Source organism: Amblyomma mixtum, chromosome 8 (genome assembly GCF_055824585.1).
Source record: "Amblyomma mixtum isolate Tamu chromosome 8, ASM5582458v1, whole genome shotgun sequence".
Taxonomy (NCBI): Eukaryota; Metazoa; Arthropoda; class Arachnida; order Ixodida; family Ixodidae; genus Amblyomma; species Amblyomma mixtum.
In genome coordinates, this window is record NC_143019.1 from 49950705 (window position 1) to 49966701 (window position 15997).

The window sequence follows — 15997 nt, forward strand, 5'->3', positions numbered from 1 at the left end:
TGGCTGGAAAACATGTTCAAACAGTTTTTTCACGCAACTGATGAGGGAGACAGGGCAAAGGTTTCGGAGGATGACTGCCTTGCTGGGTTTGGGAATAAAAGTGATGTGTGCATGTTTCCAGGTGGAGGGCAGCGCTCCATCAGTTCCTAAAGTGAGGTGTCGTCAAGGTTGCGGAGGACCTTGTGTGTCATGTGGTCTGGTCCGGGGGCTGTTGGGCGGCGTATGGTAATCAGTGATCGTTGGACTTCATCAAGGGTGTTGTCCTTGTCGAGGTTCGGATTAGGCCGAGGGGGCCCAGGACAAGTGATTCCGTCCCAATCGATAGAATTGTTTTCGCAGTGCATATGTCTTGTAGAGTTCGGTTGTTGTCAGTGCCCTTTTTGTAGATCAAGGTAGCGAGACGGTTCTCGCAATCACAAAGAGAACAAGGAAGAGGAAAGCCTCAGGGTGCTTGCCAGCGTTTCGGCAAGAAGACTTCGTATGGCCCAGGTGAACAGAAGCCCCCTTCCCCTTCCTTGTTCACTTTGTGTCTTTTGTAGATCAAATTGAATAATCTTCTTGACTCGTTTGCTGGGGGTGTGTAAAGCTTGCTCAATCCTACTCGCCCAGGAAGCTGGTTCTGGCGCAAGATGAGAGCCAAGTTTGTCTCGCTCCCAGAGGAGTTGAGTGCTTTGGGTTATTGGAGTTTAACGTGCCAAAGCGACTCAGGCTATGAGGGACGCCGTAGTGAAGGGCTCCGGAAATTTCGACCACCTGGGGTTCTTTAATGTGCACTGACATATCACGGAAGAGAAGAGTGGGGAAGAAATATTTTGGTTTTGAATGTATGGGTAGTGATAAAGATGGGGAGGTTGCTGCCGTGATAATCTGCTAAGACACCCTGTGGCTTAACCAAGACGTGCGGGCTTGCATATGTAAGCAAGGTCACCGAGGGCCCGCATGTAACACGTGCCGATTCTTGCGGGTGTGTTTAGGTTTGTGTCGGTGTACTCTTGATAACTGGTAAAGTTTAAGGAGTGAGGATGGCTGTGTGATGTGTGGGTGCTGTCACCGAATAACATTTAAATGGGTTATGACTGCGTTTTTCAGACTCATTTTGTTCGCTATGACTCTCGGAACAACTGGGAATGATGTCATTTGGTGCAACGAGTAATTTGTAATTGAATTTTTAAAACTTGTGCTGTACCGTGTGGTAGTCAGGTAAGACTAACGCGCTCGCGATTCATGACGCCGTGAACCAACGCTCACGTGCTTTCTCTCAACTGAACGAGTGAACTGCGCACTCCTCGTAACGAGCGTAGGGGAGTGGGTGGCTCGCTGTTCGGGTTAGGAGTGCTGAGGGTAAAGGGGGGGGGGGGGGGGGGGGGGAGTGACGGCAGGGGGACAAAGGCAACAGAGGTCCGTGTCCTTCCCTTTTCTGTCTACTGCCGATCTCGGCGGCTTAACTGTAATGTGTCAAGGTGATTTTGCATCGGTTTTCCACCAGACGGCGGCGCTGTCGGGGGAGGGGCTTAGAGTCAACTTCAAATTGCAATTTTTAGCTAAAATGCCCACGTAGAGCCCTGCTTCTTTTTTTAAGTATGCATAACAACGGTCGTGGCTAGAACGCCACGATTTGTTGGGAGATCATAAATGACCCCTTTAATGTACAGGTTGCTTGTTCCTGCGTAACTGCGTTTGGTGTGGAATTCTTCTGTCTGAATGTATTGTTCGACTCCTTGGTGAGTGGTATATGATGTACGTGACGGTGGAGATGAGCCTGTTGGTTGTGAATGGCCTCTTGGGGAGGGGGGGGGGGGGGGGTTACGCTTTCTGGACGACGTATACCTTCGTGCGTGTCCTACTGACATGCACTGACGGATGACTATGTGAGCAGCCTATCCGTCAAGCTCACCAAGACAGCACAGGCATAACTGTGTGTGCCCACCCTCCGCCATTCCTAGAAAAGCTTTTCCCGCCAAAAAAATAAAACGGTTGAAAGTAATCGCTCGTTCTGTTTGTCGTCTCTCTGCTTCAGGCCTTCCTGTCAAGGTTATCGCTTCACTTCAAGAATCACACACAAGCATGATTGCTCTCTCAGTATACCAAAAAAAGGTTTCCTTGTGATACTTCATAAATATCACGGCTGCAACACCGCTGTCGCTGTATCCATGAGGAGCACATACTATAGACATATAAAAAAACTGCGCTTTCCGCAGTCCTGTTGCTACTCGCCCCACTGTCAGAGTTTGTGCTTCGTCTACAGACCATTCAGTAAACTGTGCTGCATTCTTGCGCGGCCTGAAATGAGTGATGTGCTCACCGTGTGCTTGTCTTCGGTGAGCTCTGCCATCCGAAGATGCACTTGGAGCTACGTGGAGAACACGTCCAGCACCTCCAAGCATCCAACGCCGCGCTCGTAAACAGTCGTGTCCTGCGCAAATTCGTTACGGGGGCTTCAAACAGCAGCCCTGATGTCACACTTTTTTAGAGCACATGGTTAGCGCGGTGCGAGCAACGGCGAGCCCCTACTGCAGCTGCGTCGGCGCGTCTTTCCAGTAATGCAAGTTTGGATAGCTTCGTGGCTTGTATACTATAAGTAGCACTTGAGAGAAAACGCTCGTTCTGTCGTCGTCTCTCTGCCCCAGGTAGTTTTGTGAAAATTAGTCATTCCATTGCAAAAATCACACTGAAGAGCTTGATTGGTCCATCATTAATACACCAAAAATGGTTTCCTTGTGAAAGTTCATAAACATATGGTTACAACACAAGTGTGACAGTACGGGGAGCGCATACTAAACGCATCCAAGAAAAGATGTCAGGGTTTTAACTTGGCTAAACCTACTAGTGCGAAAGCTCTAGTTTTTGCCTATACCAAGTATTATTTGGTCCCAATAGGCTAAGGTCAAATTTCGGGTGTGGCCCGGGTCATACTTTGGAAATGCCTCAATTCAAATTTGGAGGTCGCCATCGTGTTTGGCTTGGTCAATTATGGTTGGACATAGATTTTGGTACAAAGTTGAGTGAAACCGTGGGCAGGGTGTGTGCCTCATGTAGGGCATTTTTGGTCAAAGAGAAATACGCTCTGTTTAGCGTTTGACCTTTCGCCACATCCGTGCGCAGTGCGCATTTGTAAGGAGGGGTACATAAGGCGCGCTTCCCCATAGAACAGGCGCAGACACTCGCCATAGAAGGAGAAGAAAAAAATTACCGACGATTACGTTACTTCCAAATGCGAAATTTGAGCGCAGCAAAAAGCTGTTTCACCTTTTCGATAGATTGAGGCAAAGAAATCGAGCAACACATGTATGCGCTATCACAGAGTTTTTTTTTTATTTTTCACACGTATTCCTTTAACAAAGATTCCACTAACAGTTCTTGACAGTCATGAAGGAAGCTTTGTGGTCGGAGAAATATACTGATATATGTTCGACTTGGTACACCAATGCTTGATTCTCAAAGCCGAGATCTATACAAGTGCCTCGCGAGGTTGTCACAGCCGTGGGACGCGTTACGAGCGAGAGGAACGGGATGTTCTCCCGCATAAGTGTTAGGAAATTGCTGTTTGTCTTTATGTCAACATTAAAGTCCCCCACTACTAACATCGGTGTGGATCGATGGACGGTTAATGCGAGTTGTAGGAAGTGCACGACGTCTTTCGTGAGTGCGGTAGGGGCGAAGTAGGCAGCTACTACCAGCAAGCCGTTGGGCAACTTTGCGGCGCACAGTTCGCCAAGTTCATGTGACGTGCCAAACATTTCGACTGGTATTGCAGAGAGACCTGTGCGCAAGTAGATAGCGACTCCCGCCGCTGTGTTGTGGTCTCTGCGAGCACCACAGCAGTATAGGAAATCTATGATTTCGAGAGGCTCTTCGGGATCCATCCAGGTTTCAGCAAAGCAAAGTACAGAGGAATGGCGCAGAATGTGATCGTGGTGTACGTCCTTGGCATGTGCGGCAAGGGAGCGTACGTTAAGAATGTGGTTGTGAATGATGAATCAAGTGCTGCCAGCGAATGACGCGTCCATTGGCTGTCTGCGTGTGTTACTGATGTGTGGTTAACATGTTAAGCTTCGCCTGTAAGAGTGGAACGCGACAGCGTCTTGCAACGATGCCAGGGAGTCCACAGAACGGCATCGCCAATTCGGCTGTACGCCTTGCTGGACGGTAAATTTATTTTTTGAGGAAAGGAAATGTATCTCTCTCGCATATCTGGGTGGGCACCTGCACCTCGCCGTAAGGGGAAGGGGGAAGATGGGAGTGAACGAAGACGCCGTATTAGCTAGACGCGCCTTTGTTCATTCCAAACCATTCAGCTGGCATTACGGAGTGGCTAGCGTGCTCGTATCGCACTCCGGAGACCCTGGTTCGATTCCCCAACTCGACCAATTTCGTTCTCGGTTTTATAGATTTATGCGGTCTAACTAGAAAGGTTAATTAGGCTATTTCATATTTACATTATTGCATTTCTATCCATCGTGTTCTGACATTAACCTGTCAATTGTTGGAACTGTCTAGGATGTTCGACACAACGTATATGAAACGAGCAACGTCTTACTGAGTGGGGAAGTGCGTGGTGGTGGAGGGAGCGCGGCTTCGTACTTATCTGTTTTTTTTTTCAGCAGCGTCTCCTTCCGCGGACGCTGTTGTCGCTGCGGCGCGCGTCTTTTCTTTTCTTCTGACCTCTTCATTCTCCTCTATATTAATTAGGCTAATTGATTAATTAAGCAATTAACTAAACTCAGTCCAACTTAGTTGCAGCATCACTATACGATCCCTTTGATTGGTTGCATGGTTACTAGCCAAAGTACAATTGGCCCCATTTGAAATTCGCGCACTGTGACGTCACGAGCATTTCGACCAATTGAAAAGCATGACATTGGGGGCGGAGCTGGTTACGAGGCCGACGCCGACGACGACGCGAAACCCAGGAACGGACGCCAAAGAGCTGCGCTCTAAAAGCAACAGTTGGACGGCGCAGAAACACCCTGGCCAATCCCCCGCCATGGGTATGTGCCATTAAGCCTGAGGACATCGTCATCATCATCAACACCGATCCAGAAGTGGCAGCTTGGGAGTTGGCTGAAAAGCAGCGAGAGCTTTTCGCTTTGAGATATCCAGGCTTAACCTTAGCTAAGCCACAGCCAAATTTTTTAGTCGGTGTTTCGCACTAAAATTTCACTCTACGCTGTCCTGCTTTTACTCGTCCGACTGTACGTGCTCGTGCTTCGTCTACAGACCGTATAGCTGTGGGTGCGGCATTCTCGCGCGGGCTGAAATGAGTGAGCTGCTCACCGTGTGCCTGTCCTCGGCGACGGTGAGCTCTGTGCCGTCCGAAGCCGCACTTGGAGAACGCGTCCAGCACCTTCAGTCATCCAACGCCGCTTTTGCGTACAGTCGTGACCTGCGCAAGTTCATCAGGGGGGCTTGACACAGCAGCCTCTTGGCAGCCATGACGTCACACTTTTTCACAGCACGCGGTTAGCCCGGTGTCACCTACGGCGCGCCCCTGCTGCAGCTGCATCGATGCGTCCTTCAAGTAGCGGAAGCACGGATAGCACAGTCACCTGGTGTACTATGTGGTAGCTGGCCACTTCAATCTGCTGCATTGCAATATGTAGTTTTGTGACCGGCGAAACAGGACGCAGGGGATATTTGCTCGGATAAAAATTGTTGCAAAAGTTAATTAGAGTGTGCCTCCACCGTGTAACACATCGTGTGTGGCGCTGACGAGCTGTGATACCCTTTCGAAAGGATAGCAATCTCTAGAGGGCATGGGTCAGTGCGGCACAGCTATCTCGATCGACATAAGACACTTTCCGAAAACGACTTTCTTCGCTCGGACCATTTCGTCAACGTCGGCTGCAGGACAAGTCTCACACTGTTGAGGACCCTCGGAAAACATCATTGAAACGAGACCACTTCAAACCTGATGCTGGGCCTTCCAATTTCTCAAGAATATTCGACTAGTTGTACGCTTCGGAAGAATAGATGGAAAGAAGTGCATGCTATTTCATCCATTAGTGGGGTACAAGCGAACGCCCTGTGAACCAGCGTTGATTCCTCTCCCGCAGGGGACACTGCAGTGGCCGATCATTTATCATTGGACACGTCTCGGAATCCTCTCAATGTCCATCACACTTGGCTAGCAGCCTACTTCCTTGATAGGAAATGGTTTGCATACCATGCTAATGAAACTAAATAGGACGACCATTGGTCAGATGACTTCGCAACTCTTTGGCCACCGTGCACGATCACATATGTTCCATTCGCTAAATACGCAACATACCCCGGCTAAATATACATGTATGCTGTGAGGGCCTACTTTTGCGACAGTTTTGCGTTGGATGCAGTGCTTTAAATGCCCACAACGTGCTTTCGACGATTGACGCCTCTCGCGGCGATTGTTTTTAGCAGGATCACCACCTCGAAAAAGCGTTGGCGTATTCTGCTCGAGCTGAGAAAGGTAAATCCCAAATTTTTCTCCGTGTAAGCATGCCATGTGCAAATTCTATTTATTTTAAGCTGGAAGACAGGCTTGGAAGCGGCACCCGGCTTATTTCTCCTGGGCTGGCGGGGTTTGTAATCGCCTCTATGCAGGTGGCGGGAATGAATCGCCATTCGATGTTGCAAGCGTTCTTGAAAGGAAAAAAAAAAATCACAAGTCACAAAATCACAAATCAATCTAGCTCTTGCGGGTCGATGGTCATGTCATTATGTATTGAAAAAAAAAAACAACAGATAGCCCTAGAAAAAATTACTGGCTGTGCTCCAGGAAGAAGGGTGGCAAAGCGCTGAGGGGAAGTCGTGTTAGTTAACTCCTGCGATGCTTGCTCAAAACGAGGCTCAACAAGCGTTGAAAATCAGTGACGGCGTCAAGGGTACGCGACGGGCAGCGGCAAAAACAGTCACGCAGGCACCATGCCTACGTAAAAATTAATTCTCCGCTCCTCCCCAGTAAAAAATTTTCTGCCCGCGTTCCCAGTTAAGTATTATTAAGGAGAATATTTTTTACCTATTTGAGGACTTAAAAGCGTCGCAGTCCTGCTATCACGGAAATAGTTAGATAACGTGATCACATCAACGGAGCAGGACGCTGCTGATTGGTTTATGATTTGGTTTTATGGGGTTCAACGTCCCAAAGCGACTCAGGCTATGGGGGATGCCGTAGTGAAGGGCTCCGGAAATTGCGACCACCTGGGGTTCTTTAGCGTGCACTGACATCGCACAGCACACAGGCCTCTAGAATTTCGCCTCCATCGAAATTCAGCCGCCGCGGCCGGGATCGAACCCGCGTCATTCGGGCCAGCAGCTGAGCGCCGTAACCACTGAGCCACCGCGGTGGGGCAGGACGCTGCTGAGTACGCTCAGCATTTTGTGTGCAGTAAAATTTGTTCAAAGTGCTTACATTATACTGGTACTATAATTTGGAGAACACTACTGAGTACGCGCTGTATTTGGTCTGCATAGTAATATTTGTTCATTGTGTCTAGAATACATTGCCACTATAATTTGGCTAAGATGTGTTGCCATAAAGGCTGCGACAGCAGTTCCAAGAATGTGGAGCTCTCGATCTAGAGTCGGCATATTTACTCTACGCAGGAGTACACTGGCTTCAGGACCCCTACCCCGCCTGCTGCCTGGATCCCGGACAACACGACTGCTGAATATGACCCTCAGTGGAACATGGTTGACGAAGAGAAAGTGGAAAACCTGCTGGAGCATCTGGCGTTGCTGGTGTGAAAGCCCTCGTGGCTGGACGGTTCCGGAGGCTATTCCCTACATCGCGGAAATTCCAAGCTGCACAGGATGCGTCGAAGAATTCACTGCACAGCTAACTGACAGGGAAGGTTTGTTTATGTTTACTGAGGACTACCTAACAAATGTCATGGGTATGAGCTTAGGGATGGCTCTCAAGGTATGCAATGTGGTGAGGTCACTGATAGAAAACCCGGCATAGGTTTCGCGACTAGTTTAACATCATCTGCATGAAGACATGACCACCGACCTTATGGAGCAGGACATCAGCAATACTTCATGTGTGACCCATGGAGACTGGGATGCAGCAGGACATCAGCATGCCTTCATGTCTAATCTCGGAGATTGGAGGGCTACAAAATTCTCACCATTTGCACTGTGTCAGCGTTGCGCCTTGAGTGAATGTGTCTCATGCAGCGTGTCAGCTCTCGCTCCACCATTTTCGCCAAAATGAACAGGTTTGTTTTGCATTTGTCTCCTTTCTGGCACTGCTCGTCGATATTGGCTAGAATACCCATTCCCAGAGGAACTGGAACTCAGTCACCAGCTGCCATATCTGATAACGAAGCAGTGTTGGGAATAACGCAGGGTTACTGGCAATGGGTGCTTGGTACTAGGTCGCTGGATACTGGGAGGTAAGTGCAGCATTTATGAAACATCGAGGTCTGTGCTCATTAAAGAGACAGTATATTAATTACTGACTGAAACACGTGTCATGAGATTATATTCGAAAAAAAAAGTACCATGATGTAAGAGTGGAGCAGTGCCATATCGGAGGAAACAAAAATATATAATTTTAATTTGGCATTGAAAAACGCCTAAGAGCGATGAAGCCTTTCCATTATTGGTGTACCCACCACGTGACCGTATCTCCGAGATGTGCACTGTTTGGAGCGGTAACCACGGTCTTCTAGAACGTCAGTGTCCACACGACGGACCGGAGCACGGGAGAAAAGGTCACGTGAGTGATGTGCCGAGTGCGACAACACACCGAGGGAAGGAAAATTCTAGGAACTGCTGTCCTCTTCGCTCATCTCGCGCTGCCCTCTATTCGCGAGCAAACTCAGCGTAAGGGGGCACTGTGATGTCTGGCGGCTCACAACAACGTGACAGCCCGTTGAAAAGGGGTGTGAACGTGGACGTGATCATCGTCATCATAAATATATTGCTACACTGGGCAAGATGATGTATTTGCAAAGGTCCGTACGTGTCTGTGGATGTGTCCATGCATATAACTGGTCGCTTTGAAAATGCATTGCTGTTCCTGGCTTGCGATGAAATTCGCGCTGGTTTGTGGAAAGCGGTCACGTTTTTGACGGTGAGCGCTTAATTCTGACGTGCTCTAGAATCCCCATGGGCACTGAAGCCGAAGTTGTGACATTATTTGCGGGACAGATCCGCATATGAGATAGCGGTCTGACTGAGAGATGCATTTACGGAGTCAACAGTAGAGTAACCAAGGTGTTCCAGCTGTGTCCCCAAGAGATGGAAGTACGTCAGGACGGTGTTCATTCATTCCCACAGATAAGGACCTCGGTGATTTTGCCATCAATGAGCATGAAAGCCAAGGCGCCGCGCTCGCCAGATGTTCTTTCACTCTTCGCGCTCTCTTATGTGCCGCGTTGTTGCCGCTAAATTTTTCGTTGCAATTAGCAGTAGAAAAAATTCTTCGAGTCGAATGCTAATTATGCTCTCAGTAGCGAATATGAAGCTACCTTTGGCGAAAAGGACAGCAAATAATTCAGGGGCACTTTGACTGTCTAAAGCATAGTGTCGAACCGGAACCGAACCTGAACCCGAAACAGGAACAGAACCCGAATTTTCACCCGAAACCGTAGCTGAACCGAACCCAAAGCCTTGCCATTACTGGTGTACCCACCACGTGATCGTACCTCCATGAAGGTGGGTCCAGACGTGCGGACCGAATCGCGGATGGTACGCGCGCGTCAGCGCGGTTATCGTGACACGTGCATCCGGGAGTCGGTCTGAACGTCGGGCATTCACACGAACGCAGCGGACAATCCGCGCATACTCTCGCCCACAGCGGGCTTGCGCTGTTAGCGTGGCTTCGAAAACTCAGCTGCCGAGAGTTTAAACATGAACGCCGAACGAAAACGTCGTCTCGCCGCACTGGTTGTCGCCATTAAAGCGTCTGAGGGCGAGAAGGAAGCTTTCGCGTCTAAAACGGTTATGTTGGACAAAGTCAAGGTTGGAAAAACAGTGTTTGGCCATGCAGGACCTGCTGTACGAGGACCTACTTGAATGCGACCCGGAGAGTACAAACGCTTGCTGCGGCTTAGTCCAGAGCAGTTTTACCAGATACTGGCTCACAGAGCTCCTTCTCTCCATATTCACTCAAATAAGCAGAAACAACAAAGCTAAGCGGGTATTTACGCACACGCTCAAATACACAGTACGACGCAGTGAGAGAAATACGAAAAGGAGGACACACAATGCTGCACTCGAGCTGCAAATGCGGCGAAAAGCGCGCCAAAACGAAAGGCGCCAGCACGGAGCAAAGCCGACTTCATTCAGGATAGCTAGCCAGACGAGCGCACCTAGAAGCAAAAACAATCCCGGTCCGCCGACAAGCCCTCGGACTGAAAAAGGCTCTGGCCTTTTTCATTCGGTCCGCAGTCCGGGCCCAGAAAAGTGCACGCCGCCGGCTCAAGGTCGCTCAGAGCAGGGACGTTCACGTTACGTGGCACGCGGACAGCGCTGACGCGCCCGGACCATCCGCGATCCGGTCCGCTCGTGTGCGGATGCTGCGGATGCAGAGGGAGTTGGAACTGGTCCAGAACGTCAGGGCGATGCAGGAGCAATACGTCTACGCCGATCCCGGAGCTTCGAATGCGGAGCGAGTGGAAAGGATTGTCCGACAGAGCCACCCCACGTTTGCTCTCCATTTGCGGAAGAAGTCACTGCGGCGACTTGAACGAGCTAGCTGTGGCAGCGCGTCGGGTAGAAGCCGAAATCTCGGCAGCCTGCGCCGCCGCTCTACGCGCTCTATCACACCAAAAGAGTCCTAGATTTTTCGTGCAGGACTAACGCATTTAAAAATTCCTTTCCTTGCGCACTATTTGCGATTGGAATTGTTATCGGCCGATACGGTCAACTGTACAACGGTTTCGTGATTCCTCTGCGCCCTTGTGCCTCCCCCCATCAAAATGCATTCATGTTGTAAACAGTATCTTGTGTCTTTGTTCTGATTTATCATTCAACGTCCTGTATCTAATCGTTTGCTGTTTCTGAATTTGTTGATTTGTATTGTCCACTCCTGCCTAAGTCCTGTATCTTAGGCCTGTAAAATAAGTAAAAAAATTTTTACCAGCACTTCTGACAGATACTCTCGGCTTGTATGCTGACACGCGAGTTTACGGCTACTTTTTCGGTTTGTCAAGCAAGAGAAGCGGTATTTTCCGTAAAATAATATTTATATTGCATTTTAACGACATTTCCGAGATAACTCATTAGCAGTGTTTATACTCGGGTAAGATTTTTGAATGCCTTGGTAGCGTTACCGTCATCGTGGCTTTTGTGAAATTAAGTGATTTAACTAAGTGATCTAACAGTCCTTGAATTTACGGTGCCTCACCATAATTGAAATGTGCTGTAAATGCGAAGCAAAAAAAAAAAAGACATGCGTGTAGCCTTTGGCAAATTTACAAATATGTGTAATTCTTTAGGTGCTTGGCTCAAATAGTACTTTGCACCTTTCTTTACAGAAGTCTTTTTGCAGCAATGCTGTCAGCTGCTTACTGCTGCATTTCACACCATCCGGTCATGTGGTGATATTGGTGTTTTTTGAGACTGAGATCTTCTAGAAGGGATTGTATATATTTGAGGTGTTTGGCAAGTGGTGGCCCCAAAATTAATGTGTACAGTTAATAAATCTCACAGAAGGGTCCAGGGATCTAGAAGCAGCTGCAGTTAGTGAAAAAAATGGTTCTAGGCAAAAGCTAAAATACTAATTGACCAAGATGATTGGCCTACAATCAAAGAAACTGCTTGGATTTAACGTGGTGTTAGAGTGAAGGCCTTATGATGGTCAAGGCATTTCCAATTGTTGCCCATGCTTGGCCTTCCTTAGAATGGCCAATGGTTGGCCTGTCACCACATCTAAACACAAACTTTGATTGGTGTCCAGCATTTCGCCAGTTATGGAAGCGTTGGCCACTGATGATTTGCCCTGCTGAAAAAAGTTGTACGATGCAATAAGCTCATAGAGTTCGTCACACAAATATCATAGAATTATCATACAAATCATAGAAAATTATCATACAAATGTCATACATTTCTGTAAAGTCGTGCAATCATCAAAAAGATGTCACAGAATATTATACGAATTGTGTAATATTTTATGAGGAAGCCTCTATGAGGTTATTGCATCACAGATTTTTTTCAGCAGGGTGAAACCGCAGTTTCCAGCGCGGTGCACACAGCTACCGTTGCAACATTCCGAGCTGCTTTTCTTCTCTTTTGTCGATTTTCTGACGGGGATCCTGTCTGAGGCAAAGTGTTCGAAGGACTGAAGGGGCAATAAATGAAACGTGCTTTGTCTTGCTGCAACCTATACTTTCATTTCAGTGTCAGAGTTAGGTTTGGGGTTTGGAATAACGGAATAAAGTTTTTTCTTTACAAATTAGGACTTTTTCAAATGTTTATAGTTTCTCTCTTCGCGCGCAATCTGGCGATCCATTCTTTTTGGTATGCAAGCCCTCGAGCAGCTGCTGGAAGACCCTATGAACCCAGCAACGGAAGAAGCAACAGTGCCTGCATTCGTGTAATAGTGTTTCCCTCTTGGCATGTGCACAAATAAATAGAAGTATGCGCTGCATATTGTCGTTGTCTTGATTAGTATACCAAAGCATTTCCCGCTGCCCAAGGCTGCAGGGCAGTATTACGTCAACTGTAAGTATTCAAGTTCCACTATTTCCCGATTCAGACAGTACAGCTGTAACGGAGGGTGCTTTGTTAAGCACGCATAGCTCGTAGTGACGCTTTGTACTTTCAGGTACTCTTTGTAGCAGGCAACGTCTTTTTCTGCGAGAATGTCTCCGAACATAGCACCACACTGACACCTGATGATGAAATAGAACTCATTGGTTAATAGACTGCAAACAACAGAAATTGAAAAATGAGAAAAGAACTTCCTACTGCTGGCTGGAGACTGAGAAAGAAACTTCAGTAGCGTTTGTAATTTACTAAGACGACCATGTTCAGGAAATTAATAGAAGATGCCATTCATAGAATTCCTCATCAACGCATGTTGCGCTTACCAATAACAGAGCTCCTGTTGCGCATAAAACGTAGCATATTTTGCATTACGTCCGTGGACATCAGCTGGCTAGTTTCTGACTCCGTGCACTAGTATACGTTGTTTGTGCTTTCTACGTGACGTAGGGTGCCTATTTATATTCCTTTTCGTCGCGATTTAAACATCCACGGTTGTTCTCTGTGCGAACGGAGCGACCAACGAATGCCACGACGCCAATGCCGGAACTTGCTTTCAATTTCCCAATACAAGTTTTAGCGCTCGGTAAGTCCTTTTAATGCGTTATGCTCGCTTCAGCAGTTTTGGTCCAGCACGTCTACGTTGACGCACCTGTAGGGCATCTAGGGTTTTTTTTTACAGAAACCCATAGCGCCAAAGGCATTATAGTGGGGCTACAGGAAACAAAAAAAAAAGAGTGCAGCTTCACAAGAGTGACAAGAAAGCATTATTTCATGTAACCCACAACACATCTTGAACGCACCTCTGCCATACAAGTTTCTATGCTTTCTGTAACATTGAAAGCGATCTGACTATACTTAATCAGCAACTTCACTACCTAACCATTATCCCGTGACCAGATTAACGGACGGTCTAACCATATCAACGAATACACCAATTTCATAAACCTTTTTTTTTAATGCATCGGAAATTAATTTTGAGAAAAGAAATCACCGCTTCATTATGCTGACTTTCACATGACCGATGCGACCTGGCTTTTATTACCGTGGTACACGTATTTCTTGCCGTTTATGAAGCATCGTGCGTGAGATTGACTTCTTCGACACTGATTTTCGCGAAACTCCCTACACTTTATTTTTCCTTGCGTACCCCTTCCCAAAAATCCTCTTAAATGCTAACTTTGCTTTCTTTTTGTTAATTAGCAATCCTTAAAATCTGCTTTTCAGCGTAGGAAGCGAAAATATTAATCGAAGGACGATCTCTGCAAGATCTGGACTTGTCCAACCTACGAGCACTTTCATTTTTACCGATTCAACACACGTTTGATTTACACGTATAACTGCGACAGATATAACGAACGCTCGGCTATTAAGGCGAAAGCCTTTAATGCCCCATACTGTTGTTAGCAGACGCGTCGGCAGCCGTGTCGACAGACGCGTCGGCAGGAATGTCGACAGACGCGTCGGCAGATTCGTCCGCCTTTCGGCGTCACTGCTTAATAGGCTCAAGGTTCCAGCATTAATAAAGGCGCATCTAGTGAATGCATGGGCTTTATAAATAAAATAAAAGGAGTAAAGTCAAGGAAAGGAAAATAAAAACTAAAAATAAGATGTGAAAATAAAAATAAAAACAATAAAATTAAGAATAGGAGCAAAAAATAAATAAAAAACAAGATATGAAAAATAAAAAAGTAAATAAAAACAAACAGTGGCCAGGAAACGCTTTCGCCTTTGTGGGGACGCCTTCGTCCCCTGCGTTCGCTTTCCCTCAACGCACCCCACTGTTGTTAGCTGCCCCCCCGAAAAGCACTCCTCTCGGTTCGGTTACTGTAACTAACAAGGGAGGGCGCTCGCGTCGCAGCGACACCAGCGCCACGGATGGCGTTTTGCTGCGCGCTCGCGGGGAGCGACGGGGTCTCTTCTCCCTCGGCAACGGGACGCGAACGGACGTTTCGCTCGCGGCTTCGCTCTTCGTCGACGGGCGCCTCTTGGTCGGAACTTACTCCCGCCGAGCCCGACCCGCTCGACCTCGGAGTTTATCCCTTTGCCCTCGCGTGGGCGGACGTTCGCTCGTAGCCGTGCTGGTGAGTCGGACATCCTAGATTCCTCAGTGTATTGTGTTGCTAGCTGGCGTTATTGTTGCTATAGCAATAAATGCCTTGTTTGTGTCAGCCAGTGTGTCGTTCCTTTGTTCCCGCAGAGCACGGCCCGCCGTGGTCGGCGTGCGCTCAGTAGCGTACGCGACCACGGGGTGGGGTAAGCGCGGTTTTGAACTGTGTCAGCCGCGCTTAAGCGGGGAATACGTATTTATCCCCCCCTCTTTTAAACCCCACATCTGGCGCCCAACGTGGGGCCTGCTCTTGGAACATTGGACGACAGTCTGTTCGGTTCGAGGAACGCTCTTTGTCCGGACTTGACAAGTGCTAGGCCTAGAGTGAATTTTGATCGCTAGGACCTGCGGCATGCTTTCTTGAGTGCGAGGTGTATTGCGCTGCAGCATGTTTGAACTTTTCGACATGCTCAGCATGTTTTTTTTGTGAAGTTTTCTTCCTGGAGTTTCTTCAAGAACCACTTGGTCCGCATCGAGGGAGCGCGAGGCCTAGCGCCCGCGGAGTTGCCGAGCCCGAAGCGAGTGAGTACGGAAGCCGCGTGGGTGGTCCGAGTTTTCTGTATATATTTTCTCGCTGTCTCTTTTTCGACTCTGGGAGTCGCGGCTCTGGGAGCCGGGTGGCCTGGGGCCACGGGTGCCTTAACGAGCTCGCTGGTATTGCAGCTCGGCACCGGGCGTTCCGACACCGTCCGATACGGTGGGCGCCGATCGCTCAAGCTGCTTTGTGCAGTGAGCGGGGAGGACCACCCCACAACGCTGATGTCTCCTCGCGGCTGCGCGCACGAAACCCGTTTCGGGTCTTTCTTTTGTTGGGGGTCATCGACCGCCACTATGGTAGTGAGGCCTAAGGCTATTCATAGCTGCCTGCGCCATGTCAAAAGTGACACGACCACCGGACCGTGGTGTTGAGAGGGGGCGCACTTTGCTGGCCCACCTGTTTTTTTTAACCTCGCATGAACCGAGCATTCTCGTTCAACTCAAGAAAGGGCTTTGTTCACTCGAACTTCGCGTTGCACAGCCGCCCGACACGTTTTGCTAGCGAGTTGAGCATTGAGCCACCAGGCCCTTGTGTACACCGTTTCCCCTCCCGTGACCTACGTTAAAGGCATGCGGAGTGTGTTTCGGAAATTTTACAGATCTGGAGCCACTGCGGCTTGCTGTCCTGTGCACATCGTCTCGCTGCCGCCTGCTGCGACG

General features: G+C 48.5%; 1 long non-coding RNA gene across 1 annotated transcript in view; it reads right to left on the reverse strand.

Annotated features, from left to right (window-relative positions):
• LOC149332355 (uncharacterized) overlaps window positions 1-15997 on the reverse strand; it is a 41319-nt gene that overhangs the window by 11748 nt on the left and 13574 nt on the right. Inside the window, exons 2-3 of the long non-coding RNA XR_016285156.1 lie at window positions 5275-5383; window positions 2303-2413 (exon numbers count right to left, since the gene is read on the reverse strand). This is a non-coding gene — a long non-coding RNA (uncharacterized LOC149332355). The remainder of the gene's footprint in view (window positions 1-2302; window positions 2414-5274; window positions 5384-15997) is intronic.